The 18,456-nt window shown below is 36.3% G+C and overlaps 1 protein-coding gene across 8 annotated transcripts in view; it reads right to left on the bottom strand.

The window, feature by feature from the left end:
- Positions 1 to 18,456, bottom strand: part of ZBTB20 (zinc finger and BTB domain containing 20) — a 777,577-nt gene that overhangs the window by 463,878 nt on the left and 295,243 nt on the right. For 7 of the 8 annotated variants that reach the window (XR_016019692.1, XM_074331585.2, XM_019734851.3 and 4 more), the window contains exon 4: positions 14,103 to 14,176. The exons of the other annotated variant lie outside the window; for it this stretch is intronic. The gene's annotated coding sequence lies outside the window, so the exon portion shown is untranslated. The remainder of the gene's footprint in view (positions 1 to 14,102; positions 14,177 to 18,456) is intronic. 8 annotated transcript variants of the gene reach the window in all.

Here is an 18,456-nt window from a genome sequence, read left to right as displayed (position 1 = left end):
GAAGAGAAATTTATCATTGCAAATGGCAGAAGAACCACTATCAAGCTGGGAGAAATTAAGCAGCTTTTAGTTAAAAGCAGAAGAACAAAAGAGGTGTCAGTTACTGGCATACCTCCTTTTGTTGTGCTTTTGTTTTATTTCGCTTCACAAATGTTGCACTTTTTTTATATATATAAATTGAAGGCAAGGTACTCTACCAGCAAGAAGATTACAACTTTCTTTTTTGTAGTGTTCTGGAACCGAACCAGCACTGTCTCCAACTTATGGCTATATAGGGATAATTAACATCTAGATTCTAAAGAGCCGCAAAACCTAAACTGATCATAAACCATGAAAATGGTTTGAGGAAGCCATAAGGTGAAAATAAGATAAATAGGTAAATATTTAGAGGAGCAGATTACACAGAGTTTTAGAAATATCAAGTTTCTTAATTGTATACAGTTTTTATTCCACTTAAATATTTATACTAACTGAGCTTTAATAAGTGGAATGTGAAGTAATTTATCATCTAAGTAAACATTTATTCTATATACAAAAGCATAATTTGAATATATCCATTGACCTACCTTGCTTCTGTTGGCTACTCATACCCAAAGTGACAAGAGCTTTGTTTGAGCTGTATTAATCCATCACCAGTAATTAAATAATGAACCACCTACCTCACAATCCCCTTCCCTCAATCATTCCACCAGAACTGAAGGGCTGCTTGATCATTAAAAATGACCAGGACATTACACCACAGTAGCAGTATATAAAGGAAAAAAAAATTCTTAGCAAGATATCCTATCATTCAAACTTGAGGTAAAATGTCTTCATTATAAGATATGCCACCATTAAAATGAATTCATTGATAAAAAACAAAAAAGGAAGGCTACCCCAAGAGTACTTTTCCTTTTCTTTTCTTTCTTTTGGAAAAAGAAAAGAATGGAAGAGAAATGCACAATAAATACCCAGAAATAAATGCTTAATATTTTATATGTTTTGTTATCTTGCTTTTTTCTGTTAACATTATATAATCATTTTTATCTCATTAAAATCTCTGCACAAACATTATTTGTTTTTCTAACCACACATCTATTATCTGTCTAGCTAGAGTTTCTGTTCTCACCAGACTAGAGGGGCACAGGTAGGAGTCAAATAACAGAAATTAGAATTCACATTCTTTTTCTGCATAAAACTCTTAAACTGAAAGCATAGGGTAGAGAAGGGGACCTACATCTTTGGGCAAGCTTGCCATGATCAGCTGTTTATTGACTTCTTCAGCCCCCTGCAGTTAAGAGCAACAAATATAATTGTGAGTGTATTTTAAAGAGTTTCCAACAACCATAAGTGGTTCACTCTGAGTTAACATTCTCTAGATGGAAGAAGAGGACAGCTGTCTGGCTGGAAGTGCCAAGCAGACCCCACCCACCCAAGGTAGGACTCGTGACTAACCAGGGAAGACTTGTCCTAATGCAAAAAAAAAAAAGAAACAAACAAACAAACAAACAAAAACACACACAAAAAAAAACACTGGGGTGTCAAAATATGTTTTATTTTTTTCTTCATGCTTCCGACTCCCCTAACCAGCAATCTTCTTCCACTCTTCCATTTTTTGATTTGGGAGAAGGGATTCTCTCTCTTTCTCTCTCTCTCTCTCTCTTTCTCTTTCTCTCTCTCCCGCCCCTCCTTCTCTCTCCCTCTCCCTCTCTTCCCCTCTCTTTGTCTCTCTTCCCCCTTTCCCATCCCTCCCTCCCTTTTCTTAAAGCCTGTATTATAACTGACTATAACATAAAGGGAAGTATATCTGTTCATCATTAGTTGCAATTATCATACTATGAGGTGTGATCAAACAATATGGCGAATGTTTAAATTAAAAAAAAAATTTTACAGTGAATAACACGATGCCATTAATCCCCCTCACAATACTCTCCCTCGCTTCGAACACACCTATCCCATTGTTCTTGCCACTTTCTGAAGCAGTTCTGGAAGTCTTCTTTTGTGAGTGTCTTGGTTGCACTGTCGTGGCTGCCTCAATGTCCTAAATCATTTTGAATTTGGGGAAGAGCCAGAAGTCACACGGTGCCAGATCCAGTGAACAAGGTAGATGATGACACACTGTAATGTTTTTATTAATAGAAATTGCCACACCAGAAGTGATGTGTGACATGGAGCATTGTCATGATGGAGAATGATTTACGGCACATTTTAAAACACGGCTTCTCTCAACTGCAGCTCACACCCAACTGACTGCACTGAAGAAGTTGAAATACTGTTACTAAGGTTCGATGGGCCACTTTCCATCTTAAAGATCCCTGCCTTTCCGTTGGGTGGCACTCGGCAGCAGCATTCACATTCACTGCATTTTATGATCACAATGGACAGGCTCATGTCACACATTGCTTCTGGTACGGCAATTTCTGTCAAATAAAAACATTACAGTGTGTCCTCATCCACCTTATTCACCAGATCTGGCATCATGCGATTTCTGGCTCTTCCCCAAAGTCAAAGTGACCGTGAAAGATAAACATTTTGGATCGATTCAGGACATCGAGGCAGCCATGACAGCACAACTAAAGACACTCATGAAAGAGAACTTCCAGCTCTGCTTCAGAAAGTGGAAAGGATGATGCGATAAGTGTGTTTGAAGCAAGGGGGGAGTATTTTGAGGGAGATTAACGGCAATGTGTATTTTATTGAAACAATTTTTTTAAATTTAAACATTCACTGTATTGTTTTATCACACCTCATACAACTCTCCTGTGTTTTAAATTCAGTTCGTGGTGCCTCTGTCCTCCATCCACCAAGTCCAGTTCATTGTCGGGAGTAGTCTGTGATGGGATCTGGAATGTCACAGCCCTGGAAAATACAGCACTTCAAATTGAATGGTCATCTCTTGCCTGATTCCAATTCGGATGTTCTGCCCACGTCACTCGCTCAAGAAGGGGACCTAATGTTTTTATCCTAAGGTTTCCGGGTCTGCCCCTTCATTTACTTAAACTCCTATGAGTTTTCTGTTGGGAATATAGTCCTGAAAACTTATCTTGCAGAGTTTGTGTTTTTTTTCTATTTGTTTTGCCCTCAGTAAGTGAGACAAGTAGAAGCCAGAAAGTCAAGTGAGATTTACAACAGAAAGAGAAGAATAGGACCAATCCAGCAAGGAGTTTGAAAGTGAACAGAAAAACTAATTGACCTGGACCAAGGAGGGTTAGTGAGAGCTCTTGAACAGAAGAGTGAGGAAAAGGCAGGAGAAACACTGGGGGAAGCAATATGGAGAAATACATCTGGAAGAGAGCGATGGCAAAATAAAAGATAAAAACATCTTTAATTTTTTGTGCATTTGTAGATTATATTTTTAGAGAAACTATAGCAAATAATCTAATTACTTTTAATAACTTCTGCTTCCTCAACTGTGAGATTTTGAAAAAGGTTCCATATACAAACCTGAATCATGCAAGGATTCAGCTTTATATATACGCGCGCGCGCACATACACAGATATAACTTGTTAACAGGAACTAGTACCATCATAGAGTTCAGGAAATATTTGTTGAATAAAATGAATCAATCTATTTAGAATATGTACTTTATTATGGAAATTGAGGGAATACAATGAAATTAAAACTTCTGTATGGTGATTATTTTTCTCAGGCTGCTTTTCCAAGAAATAAAAGGTAGTAATTTAAAAAATAATTTTATATATTTATTTTCAAACTTACTTGAATAGATGTTTATTATAACTAGTGAAACAATAAAAAAAGTTTAAAGAAAATAATTAATAATCTTCCCTGAGTCTTCTTTTGTTCTTAACCCTGTGAGATAACCGTTGTGAAGAATATAATATGCATTTTCCATAGCTTTTTTCACATTCATACAAACATGTACAACGTACTTATCATAAATATTAATTCCCTTGAAAATTTGCTATTTTAACATAATAAATTATGGTCATCCTTCCATGTCAATAGCAACAGGTATAATTCATTCTTTTTCTAATGGCTGTATAATCTTCAATGATATCTGTCCATGTCCCATTGTATACATGTAGTCAAATTAATGAATTTAGTTTCCTTTTTTTAAACAAATGTTAAAATTTTACACAGGATACTCAGCAAATAGTTACTGAACACCTATCTGGCAACAGTTTCAGTGATTGAGAATAATAGTAAATTACTTATGGATCTTTCCATCAAGAAAATAACTAACATGGGAGATAAAATAGTTATTATTTTTTTTAATTTGAGAGGACCTGTTCAGAGAATTTATAACAAAGACTGCTTTTAAAATAAATCTTTAAAGGAAGTACTTTATCAATGGCAATTCATTCTTAGTCATTATTTCCAGTGTACGAACAGTACTTAGCAGCAACAGAATACTTCCCTATATGGAAACTCAAAACACAAACTAATTTCTACCCACTAAGACCTCAGATAAAGCATCTTACTCCTGAGATCTCAAAGTGATTTATAATTCTATTAATACTGTACTTTTACTGTAATAGTAATACATGATATTTATGAACTATCTTTACACCATGGACCTCTAAATACTTCATATATATCATCTGACTTCTTTGCATAATGTCTGTAAGATAGAGAAAAGAGTCCCCTACAGTCCCCTACAGAAAATGAGCTTAAGACTAAACTGTTTGACAATGCCTGCATCAAGTCTCAAGATAGGCAGCCCCATGCTCTTTCCTTTCAATTACCCTTGCTGCCTCCCTAGTGGTAACTGCAATGACGATGTGGGTAGTATTATGCCATTAATTAGAGAGTCTCATATCTCATGCTAGAGTCAGTTCTCATTTAAAAAAAAAAGAAACACACACACACAAAAACAAGAGCTTTTCATGCAAACTGTTTCTCTATCTGCTAAAAGGGCTTAGAAATAAAACTTCATTGACAAGTTTTCTAAGTGAGATGAGTCTAACTTAACTTACTGAACAACCAGTCCAGTTGACCCTTCCAATTTCCAGTGCTACAAGAAGATAAAATAGATGTAGCATTAAATGTGTAACCCAGGTTCACTGCTGTTCCTGCCAGCCCTAATCCAGAGAAGAAAACAGACCTCCTATAGTAACAACAGTGGAGATGATAACAATGTCAGACATATATTGATCATTGAATGAAGTCCTACAATATTCAAATAAGGTAAGCAAAGAATAGTTCAGTAAAATTGTAGCAGAGGTTAAGCAAATTTCATATGGTCAAGTTAGTGCAATTGCAAACAAGTAAACAACTGCTAAAAATCTAAATCTTCTAATACTAGGTAACTATTACATGAGCAAACTTATTTTCCTACATCTCTGAAGATATTTTAGCATAAGAGATTTATAACTGAGAGTCTGATCCTAGAAGACTGACTTCATTCTGTATTTAATTTCTCATGAAAAGAACGGCAGATCGGCATGGACTCCTCCCTTTTCCAGTTGACTCAAAGAATGGTGCTTTCAAAGTGCCATTTGGGATCCATGAAGAAGTGCATTTACAGCCAATATGCTGCAACCTGGAGTGTAACACTCTTTATTGTTCTTGAGAAACGTGTGCCTAATTCCCTGGAAACTTACTGTTTCAAACAGTCACAAGTCTCCTGATTGCTTCTCATCAGTCTTGAAGAGATTAGATAAGCTTCCCCCCTCTTACAAAAGCTTTTTCTTCATTCAAAATTCCTTTGAGAACAAAACATTGAATCAGAATTGGATTTTTAACAAAATATTATAAGAGTTTTGAAAACACTTTTTTTTTCTCCTGAGGAGATCCAGCAATTCAAAGGATATATTAATGCACTTTCTGATTTAGGGCTACTAGCAACATATTGCAAAGAACAAAGCTGAGCCAAAGAACCAAGTCCCTTCTGCAAAGCAGGAAGCATGTGTTTCACTGAGTTATTTTAGAAAACTTGAATGGCCTGCTGAGGGCTTTCACACAGGAAGACTTGGAGTCAAACTCAAGTAGAGGGGAAAAAAAGCAACACCAGAACCATAACATGTAGGCATTGCTTCTAATTACCACAAACTTGTTATGTATTCTGGTCCTATTCTACAGAGACAGTTGGTTTTAGAATAATTGTTCAAGTGAATCAATACCAGAAAAAGACCACCTCAGACATGGAGGTGTATACATGCAGTGCTGCTGAGGTTGATACGCATACATGGAAGAAAATTCAGGATCATGTTTGCAGTAGAACCTGCCCTCAACAAGTATTTCAAATCCCTCAAAATCTCTCTCTCTCTCTCTTCCCCCTTCCCTCCCTCCCTTCCTCCCTCCCTCCTGTTTTTACCAATGAGCTCACTGCTAATATAGTCCTCAGTCGTCATTAGAAAACAATATTAATAATACTTAAGCACGTTTGGACTTTCAGTTTGACATTTTTTAATAGCAGTTAATGATGGGCACTTTCATTGAACTGTATCACTGATCAGGCTTATAAGGCTTCAAATACGTTAGACCTGAGAAGGAAAACTATAAGCCTCATTACTTCTTACTGGTTTCATAAATACAATGATTTTACTGCTTTCACTTTCAAAAATGTTTTCAAGTATGATCTAGGTTACTGGCACCACTATCGGATGTGACTGGGTTTGGGGCACAGACACACAGTGAGCCAAGAAGATGTAAAGATGAAAGGCTAAGGCATGGATTGGACCAATCTTCCCAGATCCCCATTTCTCAAACAAAGGAAACATATAGGGGGCACGGTATTTACTTCCAGACAAGATGATATAACTTAATTTTAAAAGCACACTCTCAACATGCTTTCTTCTCGGGAAGTCCATGAGAGCTTGCATTACTATTCTTCTTTGCCAGGTAAATTGCTGAGGTATACAGACCAAGGAAGACTAACTGGCGTTCAGGAGAATAAACTGGGAGGAGGGTGGAATAATGGGAAGAACACTTGGGGTCAGACAGATCGGAGTTTGAATCCTGGCTCCGGCTTGTACTAAAATGTGTGGGGCAATTAGATCTCATTGAGCCTCAATTTCCTAGATTGTAAACTGAGGATTATAACATCTATCTTGAGGCACTGTTGTGAGAATTTAATGTAAAGAGCTTTATGCAGAGAGGGCCCCTGCTGAATGTAACTTTCTTCCTTACCTTCCTATCTCTTTTCAAGGTTTTTCAGACATTTGGACTAGCGAACTATTGACCTCTGTGACCACTATGAGCTAAGGTGATAACAAAATGTAATAGATAAAAACACCAAGCAGGAGCTAGTACAGAGTTTGAATCAGTTAGGTCTGGCATTAATACAAATTCACTTACTGGTTTTGCAATCTTGGCTATTACTTAATCTTTCTGGGGCTCAGTATTCTCATTATAAAATGGAAATAATTCCTACTTTGTGGAGTGGTTGATGAGTAGGATAGCAAGGATTAGAGACAACTTTTATAAAGCATCTGGTACATTAAGTAAGCAGATTGTGCGTAATATATATTGTTCAGATTTTTATTAAGTAAAGCTTGTCTGTAGATTCCCCTCCTGTAGTAAATATTCCTTTCTGGAAGGGTTATGGTAGGGGCCTTGATCACAGATTAGCTGGTTTGACTGTGTTGATTTAGCTCCTAAGATTTGGGGTTACAGTTCCAGCCCTTAAGATTTAAATGTATGACTTGGACAGGAACCCTAGACCCGAATTTTGTTCATCTCCAAGATGAGGAGGCTGGAATAAATAATTCCTAAGATTCTCTGTAGCTATAATATTTTATGATTCTAGTGTCTTTTTACTGACTTACAGCAGATAAAACCTCATCTTTAGAGATTAACCTACTTCTCTATGGTTTAATTTTTACATTGCCTTTATTCTATTTCTTCTAAGAGGGGATAATTTCCATCACTTTGCAAACAAACCAATATCTCTATTCTGACTTAGTGGCATTCCAGGATATTAAAGCATTACATTTTAAAGCAGTCTGGATTGTTTTCAATCCAGAAATTCAGTAATATTGTAGGTAGTAATAATGAGGATAACGATGGTTCATTTTCAAGGCTTTCTATGCCTCCAGGCCTTTGGTCATTGCATATGATAAAATACACCAAAATTAAAAATAAGATTAAGGTTTAACAGTTAAAAATGCATTCTAGGAGTAAAACACATTTTGGTACTCATTCGTGTATTACATAATGAACATTTAAAAATAAAAGATCCATTAAGCAACAACAGAATTTTAATAATTATTAACTAGAAAGGAAATAAAATTAACTTGACCTTATCTTAGAAGGTTGTCCGATCTGCATAACTTTGGTTATGCAGATAGGAAATATGTTGTGAATTATTAGACCTTGGTTTCAGAAGTCCAAGCCTTTCTCAAAATCAGAAGTAAACCTTCAATGAGAACTCAGATCAAATGTACGAATGCTATGAGTTGTGCATAGTATTCACCTTTGAATTATTTTGATTTTGCTCTATTCTTGAGCTATCCTTCAACATATACATTTTTATTCTTTTTTTCCCTTCATCCCCCCTCACCCCCACCCCCCCACACACATCTACTACGTGCTTTTCCAGTGTGTTGAGAATACCACCTAAATTCCTCCCTGACTACTTCTCTGACCTCACCTCCAGTCACTCTCCTCCTCTGCTAACTTTGCCGTAGCCACTCTGGAATCCTTTTATTTCCTTGAACGGGCAAAGTCTGTCCTTGCCTCAGGGCCTCCTTCATGCTGTTTCTGTCTGGAGCTTGCTCTCCCTCACATGCTTCCATCCCTACCCCCCGTTTTTCACCTGGCTGATTCTTCCTGTTCTTCAACTCTCAACTTACATGACACTTTCTTTGAGAATTTTTTCCTGAGCACCCAGTGGACAGTACATAGATTTCCCCCACTGTCGTCTTGCATATCTATTAGCTCTTTTCATGGAGTACAATTTGTAATTTGTAATTATCTGTTTATGTATTTAATGTCTGATTCCCTTAGGAGGCTATAAATTCCATAGGAGCCTGAAGGATCATTTCTATATTACTAATATTAAACATGACTGAATAACGAATTAATGATTTTATTGTGGTAAATTCTGTAGGGTTTAGAAATGCTAATTAAATATGGAGTCTATATCCAAAGAATTTATTTTCTAGTAGGAAGACAAGGCATGAACAAAAACATTCTTTAAAAATACAGAGAGTAATTCATGTCTCAAAAAAGAGTGTAATGTGTGCTGTATTAGTTTCTTGGGCTGCTATAACAAATTACTACAAACTTGTTGACTTGAAACAACAGAAATTTATTCTCTCCCAGGTTTGAAGGCTAGAAGTCTAAAATCAAATTGTTGGCAGGGGCACGGCAGGTCCTAGGTGAGCTGGGTGAGTAGGGGAGAGTGAATTATTTCTGACAAGGTCAGGGAGGGAAGGTTTCATGGAATTAATGGAAACAATCCTAATGAAGGTGGATGAGGAAATTTGGCCTGAGTATATTACCATAAGATTAAACCAGAAATGAAGTTAGAACTAGGTTTTATAATGTCATAAATATTAGTTAGGAATTGTTTGATAATTAATACGGAATTATTAAAGTTTTGTCTAAACAAAGGTAACATGATCTTGGGGCTCCTGCTTCAGGAAGCCTAATGGGGCAACAGCGTTCAGGATGAGCTGGTCTCCCTTTTCCTGTCTCTTTCAATTAAGGTCTTATTGCAGGCAAGAGAAGATGAAAGCCTGGCTAGGACAGGGGTATCAAAGAAGGGGAATTAACAGGACTAGGCCACCTGGTTGGGGGAAGAGAGGTAAAAAATGATATATTTTGAGTCAAGAGACCTGGAGAATTGGGGTGAAGAAAATTAGGGTTGTCAAAAGGATGATGATTTTTAACTAGGAGAATAAATTCAATATTGATATACTGACTCTGAGAAACTCGTGTGATATCTAGTTGAACGTTTAAATAGGACATTGTAAATATAGGACTGGAGTTTGGGAGAGATATCAGGACTAGAGATATAAATGTGTGAGTTGTCAACAGTAAAATAATTGAAGTCATGCAACCCTGGAAAGCAGTGTCAAACCATGGGAAGCGTATGAATGTGGAGTTTGATGACATTTTTACATCCTGTCTCTACTATTTACCTGTTGTGTGACCTGAGATAAATTGCTTAATCCCTCCATTTTCTCATATATAAAAAGGGGTGAAATAGTATTATTATCCCTTAGTCAGGGTTACATGAGTTGAATATTTAAAATACCTAGTATTTTCAGACGTCCTTTCATATTTTGGTGGCATGATATCCAGTAAGAAATCCTATATTTATTTTGTAACCCATTATCTGAAACATATGTAACACACTCTTTCTATAAATTACTTTCTTTTGATTCTATTTCATGAACATCATGTTGACTGTGATCCTCTAAACTGAATTCATGACCTAAAAATGGGCGGCAACCCACACTTGAAAACTGGACTCAACCATCATCCTATACTCAGATCACACCATTTCTACTCTGTTCCCTCAACTTTCATTTTTATTACTCCCTCTGCTTGGGCTGCTTGTTATTATCATGTTATTCTGTGATGGTCTAGAAAAAATAACAGTCATCTACTTCCTCTATTCTACCCATATCACACTTCATCCATAAAAAAGATTTACCTATTGCACAAATAGATTATGAACTTTATGATGAGCGCAAACAGGTGTTACTTATCTATGTATCCTGCTGAAATTATCTGTTCATAAGAGGTATAGAATAAATTTCAATTCATTATTATAGAGAAAAGAGACAAGAGGTCTGAGGAGGAAACCTTACTGAGTCCCTGCTTCTAAGGTCCTGCTCTGGCTTCAATGCTCTCCAATCCTCATGCTTCAATTCTCCCTTCTTCCCTGTATGCCAAAGATTCCGTGGAAGTTTTTAAGGCAGAGCACTGTCTCCTTGTTTGGGACACAAAGACTTAGGCCATTAATTTTTTATGCATAGTGACTTGAGCGTCTTTATGGTTGGGGCAGGAAAGTTCTGGAGGAGACACAATAAATTTGAGGAAGAAACTAAAGTGTATCTAAGACCTAGCTCTAGGTAAAATAATAGAAATGTTCCTACACTGGTACCTTTGGATGACAGAATCCAATAAAGGAAACCTGAAATAAATTACCAGAGCAAGTGTTTCATTTTCAATTATTAAAGTTTATTTCATTTTTTCTCAGGCCCTGAAAACCTTTCCTATGGTGGAAATGACCCCTGGCAACAGTGACATTCTGACACCGTGCATGATACCCACTCTTGCGAAGTCTGAATTCCGTGTCACAACGGCTCAGATTACTTCGGGTTTCATCATGCCTCTAAGCACAATTAAAGTACTGAAGTTTCTGATGGTCTTCTGTCTACTTTGTAGTTCATCATAAAGAATATTAAGTGAACCAAATAAACTTGCTTCTATGTGACTCATTGTACAATCAGAGGCATGATATCAAAATGTATAGGAAAAGGAAAAAAATCCTGTTTTGATAACAATAAATGTTTTTAGACTACCCCTTTATATGTGACTTTTGGACTATGTGGTGGAGGGAAATGCAGTTCAACTGGTTTCATAAAAATGAGCAGAAGGTAATACATTGCTTAGGAAACACTGCTCAGTGCCTGAGTATAAAGGGAAGATCAAAGCCCCCGAGTCTAATCCAGGTCTCCTCCCAGGCCTAGGTGGCTAAGAATGGACTGCATTCGTGTCAGTATGGTTTGCATAACCTGCACGCCCTACACGGGGCCTCAGTTTACTTATTTCAAAATGAGATGACTGAACTTTTATTTCTTATATCCTTTCTACCTACAACGTCTGATGTTGCTCTGCCCTTAAATCCCTGTCACCTCAATTTTTTTAGCCTTAAAAAATGTGCAATATGCTTATAAAGTTCTTTTATGTCCTTAAATGTTATTCAACATGATAACAGTACTATTCACTGAACCTAAATTTTATCATTTTAGTTTTGCCTCAGAGGCTAAGCTTTATGAGAGCCTTAATTTGCATCACCAGAAGCCGATTTAATAAAAATAAAGGAACCCTTTTTGGAAATAAATTAAAATTGGTCGGTACGGGCAGAGAATCTTATGTAAGAAAACACCAGGAAGCTAAACTTATGCTGGGTCAAATGGTTCTGAGTTCTGAGGAGTGCCACGGCCTTATTAGTGCTGAGAACAACTGGTCCTGGCGTTTTATGCCCTGAAAGCAGAAGTTTCTAATGGCAACTTCCCAAATCTCTGGCCTCTTGACCCAATACCTATTGTACCATTTTCCCCATTTCCTTGAAGCACAATCCACTGCTTGGCAATTAGACAAACAGGTGCAGAGCACCACCCATCCTGGAGTCAGGAAAGTTTATCTTCAAAGACAACTCCAGTGCATGGGATGCAAGACACTCAACTTATGTAGAAAATTACTGAAGACAATTTCTCCGACAGAAAAAAAAATGGACACATCTCATTTTGGTCAGGAGAAAGAAGTGTAAAGTCAAAGAGGAGAAAGACTGGGAGACTAATTAGCGCCTAATGTGATGATAAACAGTAGGTTTGTCTTTCTCAAATTCCTTTATAATTATCTTCCTGACTGTCAAAACCTTGATTCAACCCATCTTCATAATAAATATTTTCTGACAGAATGAATCCAGAAGTTCTGATTTTTAACAAATTTTGTAATTGTACTAATAACAACAGCTATTTCTTGATTACTATTATTATGCCAAGCCCTGAGGATTATAAAAATTAGTAAGAAATAGACCCTGCTTTTAGAGATGTTACCATCTATGGGTTTGAACTGCTGTAGTTATGACAAAAATAACTATAACCACCATTTATTGACTCATACCAGCTAGGCACTGAGCTCAATGGGCAACATGCATAAGCGGCCGAAGTTCCCTCTGGATACCCTGACAGTGAGGTAACCTTGCCCTGTCCATGCATCATCTCTCAAACAAACAAACAAACAAACAAATAACAAAAAAGAAAAACACAGGACTTCAGTAGGAATTCAAACAATAGGCAGAGATATTTAAACAACTTCAGGACTGTCCACAGTCAACACACAAGAATTATAGTCAATAATGAAAGAGTGCAGAGAACCAAAGCGAAAATGGAAGAAATCGTCAGAATTACCTTTAGACAGGCACTGGGACACTCTGACATCCAGTGTCATATACCCCACACCCAGCCTTCCCACAATAACTCAGAGACAAATGTTAAGTGTTTTAAGACTTTCTAGTGAAAGACCTTACACTACATTAAACAGCAAAACTTAGGAAGACATCATAACCTTCTGGATTTCATTACCAAAATGCACATTTTGATCTAAAAAGTAATCAACAACAACAACAACAAAAACCTCCGATTGACTTTCCTTGTAGTATTTCACAACCTTTGAGTACAGCATTAAAATGCTTTCCTTTTATCCCCCACCAACTATAAGCTTCTGTTTTCTTACCCTGGGCGTCTGAATTCTTTCTACGCTCGGGTTCTATTCACTGCCTGTTATTCAGACATTGAAATCCCAAATGTTAATTGTTCTTCCAAGTACATTGACAAAACAGCAGCTAAATAAGGGTAGACCAGACTGTGGTAGACTCTGACATGCATTTATGGAACAATGGGGCTCTGAGAGACAGCCTTGTAGCTCACGGGAAGACATAAGATGTGCTATTTTGACTGCTTCATAGCAGAATGGGGAACACACGCACACAAGGGAATTATGCATTTTCCTTAGTTTTGCCCAAAGTCCTCAAGGCAACAGAATCTTGTGATGTCATCATTAACTTTCCATTTCCACTGAAACAAAGGCTAAAAATTTCTAATGACATCACAAAGGAAAAAGGAATTTACTTTGATTCCATAAGAAATCTGTTATATTCTATGAAATTTCTACAAAAACGCAAGAATCTTTCCTGACAGGGTGTATGTAACCATGCTGATGCACAGTGGGTGACACCCTCCCTAATGCAATTCAAACCAGCTAGAAAAAAGGATTCACAATTTAGGGTGGATAAAAAGACATACTGAATATTGAGCCCAACAAATTTTCTTTTTTTAAAGAAGGAACTCATTTAAACATATTTCTTCAGGGACATTCAAATTTTTGCTCATGTCTGGTTACTATGTTACCAATATTTTTGTCCTTTATTGAGTTGGTCACAAAAACACAGAGGAAGGTACAGGAAGCTTTCACTTACAGGAATGCAGTGCAGCTCAATCTTTTGTTTTTAAGGTGCAGTGATTTCAGTCTCTAAATGTAACTTCAGGCAGTCTGAAAAGAAACAGGTTAAAATCTCTTTCAGTTATAATTGGTATTTCAGATTTAATTAAAAATTAAACTTTCATAATGTTTCACCATCCAAAGCAATGCATTATCAGTCAAGCGTGGCTTTTTTTTTTCTGTTAAGAAAAAAAAAAAAAAAAAAAAAACACCTCTTCCCAGAGTAGTTTTTTAATGAAAAGAAAAGGATCTAAAGAGAAAAAGAAAAGCAACTCTGAAAAACAAAATATGCCTCCATGTTAAGGACTTCATAATGATATGACTAGAAGCTCAGTGCCTCTGAATTTTAGCAATACTCTGATTTTTAAAAAAAACACAACCTCTTAAACAACAATTTCACAGCCTCAAGATTATATAAAATGTTAATTTCAGAGACTAAAGAAGAAAATCTATGATCTGGATACACTTGTTAAAGGGAAGTCGTGACTTCAAATAAAATTAGAAAAAAAAGTTAGATCCACTACTTTCAAATGACTGAACTGGTGGTGGGGCAGATGGTGAAGTAGAGGTGAACGGCTGTATTTGCCAATACAAAATGCCCACTGCAATGTATTGTGGGTTTAGCGTGCCCCACACCACATCATACTGTATATCCTGTCACATGCAGCCACGGCTGTTTGAAGCAGCACAGGGAGACCATCAGGGTTTGAACCAGACCTCCTTGTTTAAATAACTATAATCACATATTTAACATATATACTTTTAATCTATAAATTAAGAGTCCAAGCATTAAAATCTCCAAGTGTGTCCTAAATATTTGTGCTTTACACATCATACAATTTTTTTCAATCCTTTCTTTCTTCATACAACACCATCTATAAAGAAGATAATGGTTTAAAAAAAAACAGACTTGATTAAGTCATCCCTATTTTTACTATAGCTTCAAATAACTGACATGACAGGATTTAGAAATATATAGTTTTTTTCATGTAAAAATGAAGATAATACAATTCTCTTTCTTTTACTTCATAGCATGGCAATGCATTTTTTATATATTTGTAGAACTAAAGTGGTATATTTATGTCCACCTTCCCATTAGTGCAAGGTAATATTTTAATCTCCACATGAGAGCATGATCATAAATCACCCCTGAAATTGCATCTATTATTAGAAAATGCATCTAGTTCTCACTTGTAAATTCTGTTTTCTTTTTTCCTTGAAGCATATGGAGGAATATTTTGAGTATTGTGTCTATTTGATGTATACAGATTTTAAATGCAAACTGTTTCAGATTCACTAAATCTATCCATGAATGGATCCTCCAAAAAAATCACTGACATTGACTAAACTTTTCCCCTGCTTCTCACATGCCTGAATTAGACTAAAAATGCACCAGTGTAAAGACAAATTATGGAGGCGTCACCCGGGGACAAGTGAATGAGAGGAGGGGACTGCACATATTTCCTTACAAGGCAACAAAACATTTTATAAGAGAAACTGACAAAAATAACTCATGCTTGGAAATTATATGGAATAACAATAATCCCCAATAACTGATTTCAGAAATATAGAAACTGCCCACCTTTACATAAATCTGAATCACCAATTGATATCGTTCTAGTCACCCGTTTGAATATGGTTAGTGAAACTGATTCACTGTCCAGACAAGAAAAGGTGATGGAAACTAGGCTGCATATTTATATATAAACGATTTAACTGACAACTAGCAGTTCAATTTAATCAGTCAGATTTCCTTTTCCTTAATTCACCAGATGTTGAGTGCACTGAACTATCAGTTCAAAATAATAAAGCCATTCCTATGAATAGACAGTCTAAGTTCCATTCTCCTTCTCTCCTCATTGGCATTCCTCCTTCTCCTCTTTGACCTTTCTCTACACTTCTCTGTTTCTTCCTCACTTTCACTTTCTTCCTTATTTATTTTCCCTCTCTTTTTCCCCCCTTGGTGAGGGTAATGAAGCTCAAAAATAACATCTTGTATCCTGTTGAGGGAATCTTGGTCACAACTATCCTTCCAGATGACAAACTCATTCTTAAATGTCTGTTTCCCAATCCAAAGAAAACAGAGCAATTGAGAAAATAGAGACGCAACATCACTTACCACTACCAATACCACCACTTTTAATTCCCATGCTACATTCATCATAAGGAGGACCGAAGTTTATTTACATTATCCTCTAACCTCAAATAGGACCACAAATAAGACTAATAACAGGATCATTTTGTGGCATTCAGGCAAACGGCTGGGCAAAACAGATGGATCTTACTTTGCGCCAGGACTCAAAAAATACAGTCGCCAACTCACTGTTGGCGACTACATATCTTGGCCCAAAGATGGACCTGGAAGAGAGACCAGTTGTCTTTGAATACTGTTCCTATTCATATCTGCCTCATGAGAAAATCATTAACTCTGTCAGTATATAGTGGGGTTAAGTATCGCGTCGAATCTGTTTGGAAGAATGAGCATCAAGGAACTGAAATATTCTGAAGGCATGTCAGATTAGATTTAGGAGCATAACGTTGGAAGTAGCACCTAATTTTTTTGCACTACTGCCTACTTTTCAACTTCCTGTTTCTTTTTTAAAGTTCAATTCTGTACACTGAAACTACCTTTAAAATAGTGGATTTCCAAAAAAAAATAAAGTGGATTTCCAGAGTATGTGTCTTCAATAAGAATAACTAACTCCTGACATTCAGGGTTCTACAACCTGTTAAAATGTTTTCAAGTCACCCAGATCAATCTCAGTTATTATTGAAACTGACTACCCGTGTCAGACCTTCTTTAATCAGGACCAAGCTGTGTAAGGCTTTATAGATTACACTCAACACCCAGTGATCCACTGTACAGAGCTCGGCAATCAATGCAAATTAGAAAACCCAGAAGAATGCTTCTCCTGACAGAGACAAACTCCTTTACTAAGAGTTGTATATTCTGCACTAGTCTAAATTCTGAATGGCCTTCCAGAGGAGTGGCAAATACCTTACATTACAGTAACCTATCCTGTAAGTCACAAGGGCCAGACAACAACAAAAAACTGAATGGGGGTGAGGAACTACTGATCTTAACATTCACTAGGAACAAAAGACTGCTCTGACCACACTCTAAGTTTCAAAATTCTCACACAGATAGGAGTTTTAGATATCACCAGGTCACAGAATTTCACAGAAAGAACAACAAAGCACTCCAGTGTAGGAGGTCTATGCTAATTTAGGCACTTCTCCTAAAGCTCTCCAATCTATTCACTATCGATTGTATCTTGCTCAGATTGTTTTTGAGAGTTCACTCACCTTTCTATGATTTATTCATTCTGACACTGTTCAGATTTGATTTTTAAGAGACAAGCCCTGTCTGTGGTCAGCATAGAGAGCAAATTATAATATTTTAATTATTTACCTTGGTCATTTTTTCTTTTCACTTAAAAATATTTGATTATGAAAAATCTCTAACACATGCAAGAGTAGCGAGCATAGTTAAATGAACTGCCATGTACTCATTACCCATCATCAATGTTTTTTACATTTATACTCATTCACTTTTTCTTCCACCAGATCATTTTATGACAATCCCAGATATCATATCATCCCATCCATGAATATATTAGTATGTGTTACCAAAAAAATGACTCTTAAAAATCATGACACATATCATTATCCCACATCCAAAATAATAGTAATTCTTTAATGTTATTAAATATCCTGTCTGTGTCAAATAATTAACTTTTAATGTCTTTGTTCTTTTCTTTTTTAACAGCTGGTTATTTGAATTAGGATCTAAACAAGGTCCCCACATTATATTTGACCCGTAATTCTCCTTTAACCTATAAATACACTGTTCTTTTAAAAAAAATTTTAACTTCTTAAAAAATTAAATTTATTGGGGTGATATTGGTTAATAACATTATATGTTTCAAGAATATAATTCTATAATACATCATCTATATATTGCATTCTGTGCTCTCCACCCAATGTCTAATCTCACTCTATCTCCAGATATTTGACCACTTTTACTCTTTTCATCCTCCTCTCATCTCCCTTCCCCTCTGGTAACCACCCTTCTGTTGTCTGTTTCCATGAGGTTTTTGCTTGTTTTGTTTGTCTGTTACTTTCTGTTTTACATCTCACAAATCAGTGAAGTCATATGCTTTTTGTCCTTTTCCATCTGACTTATTTTGCATAGCATGATATTCTCAAGACCCATGTATGTTGTTGCAAATGGCAGTATTTCATCCTTTTTTTATGGCTGAATAGCATTTCATTGTATATATTAGCAATCCCCATCAAAATCCCATTTTTCAAAGAAATAGAATAGAAAA

This window comes from Rhinolophus sinicus, chromosome 17 (assembly GCF_057876585.1).
Source record: "Rhinolophus sinicus isolate RSI-liver-muscle chromosome 17, RSI-T2T, whole genome shotgun sequence".
Taxonomy (NCBI): domain Eukaryota; kingdom Metazoa; phylum Chordata; class Mammalia; order Chiroptera; family Rhinolophidae; genus Rhinolophus; species Rhinolophus sinicus.
This window is presented reverse-complemented; position numbering and strand designations above follow the sequence as displayed.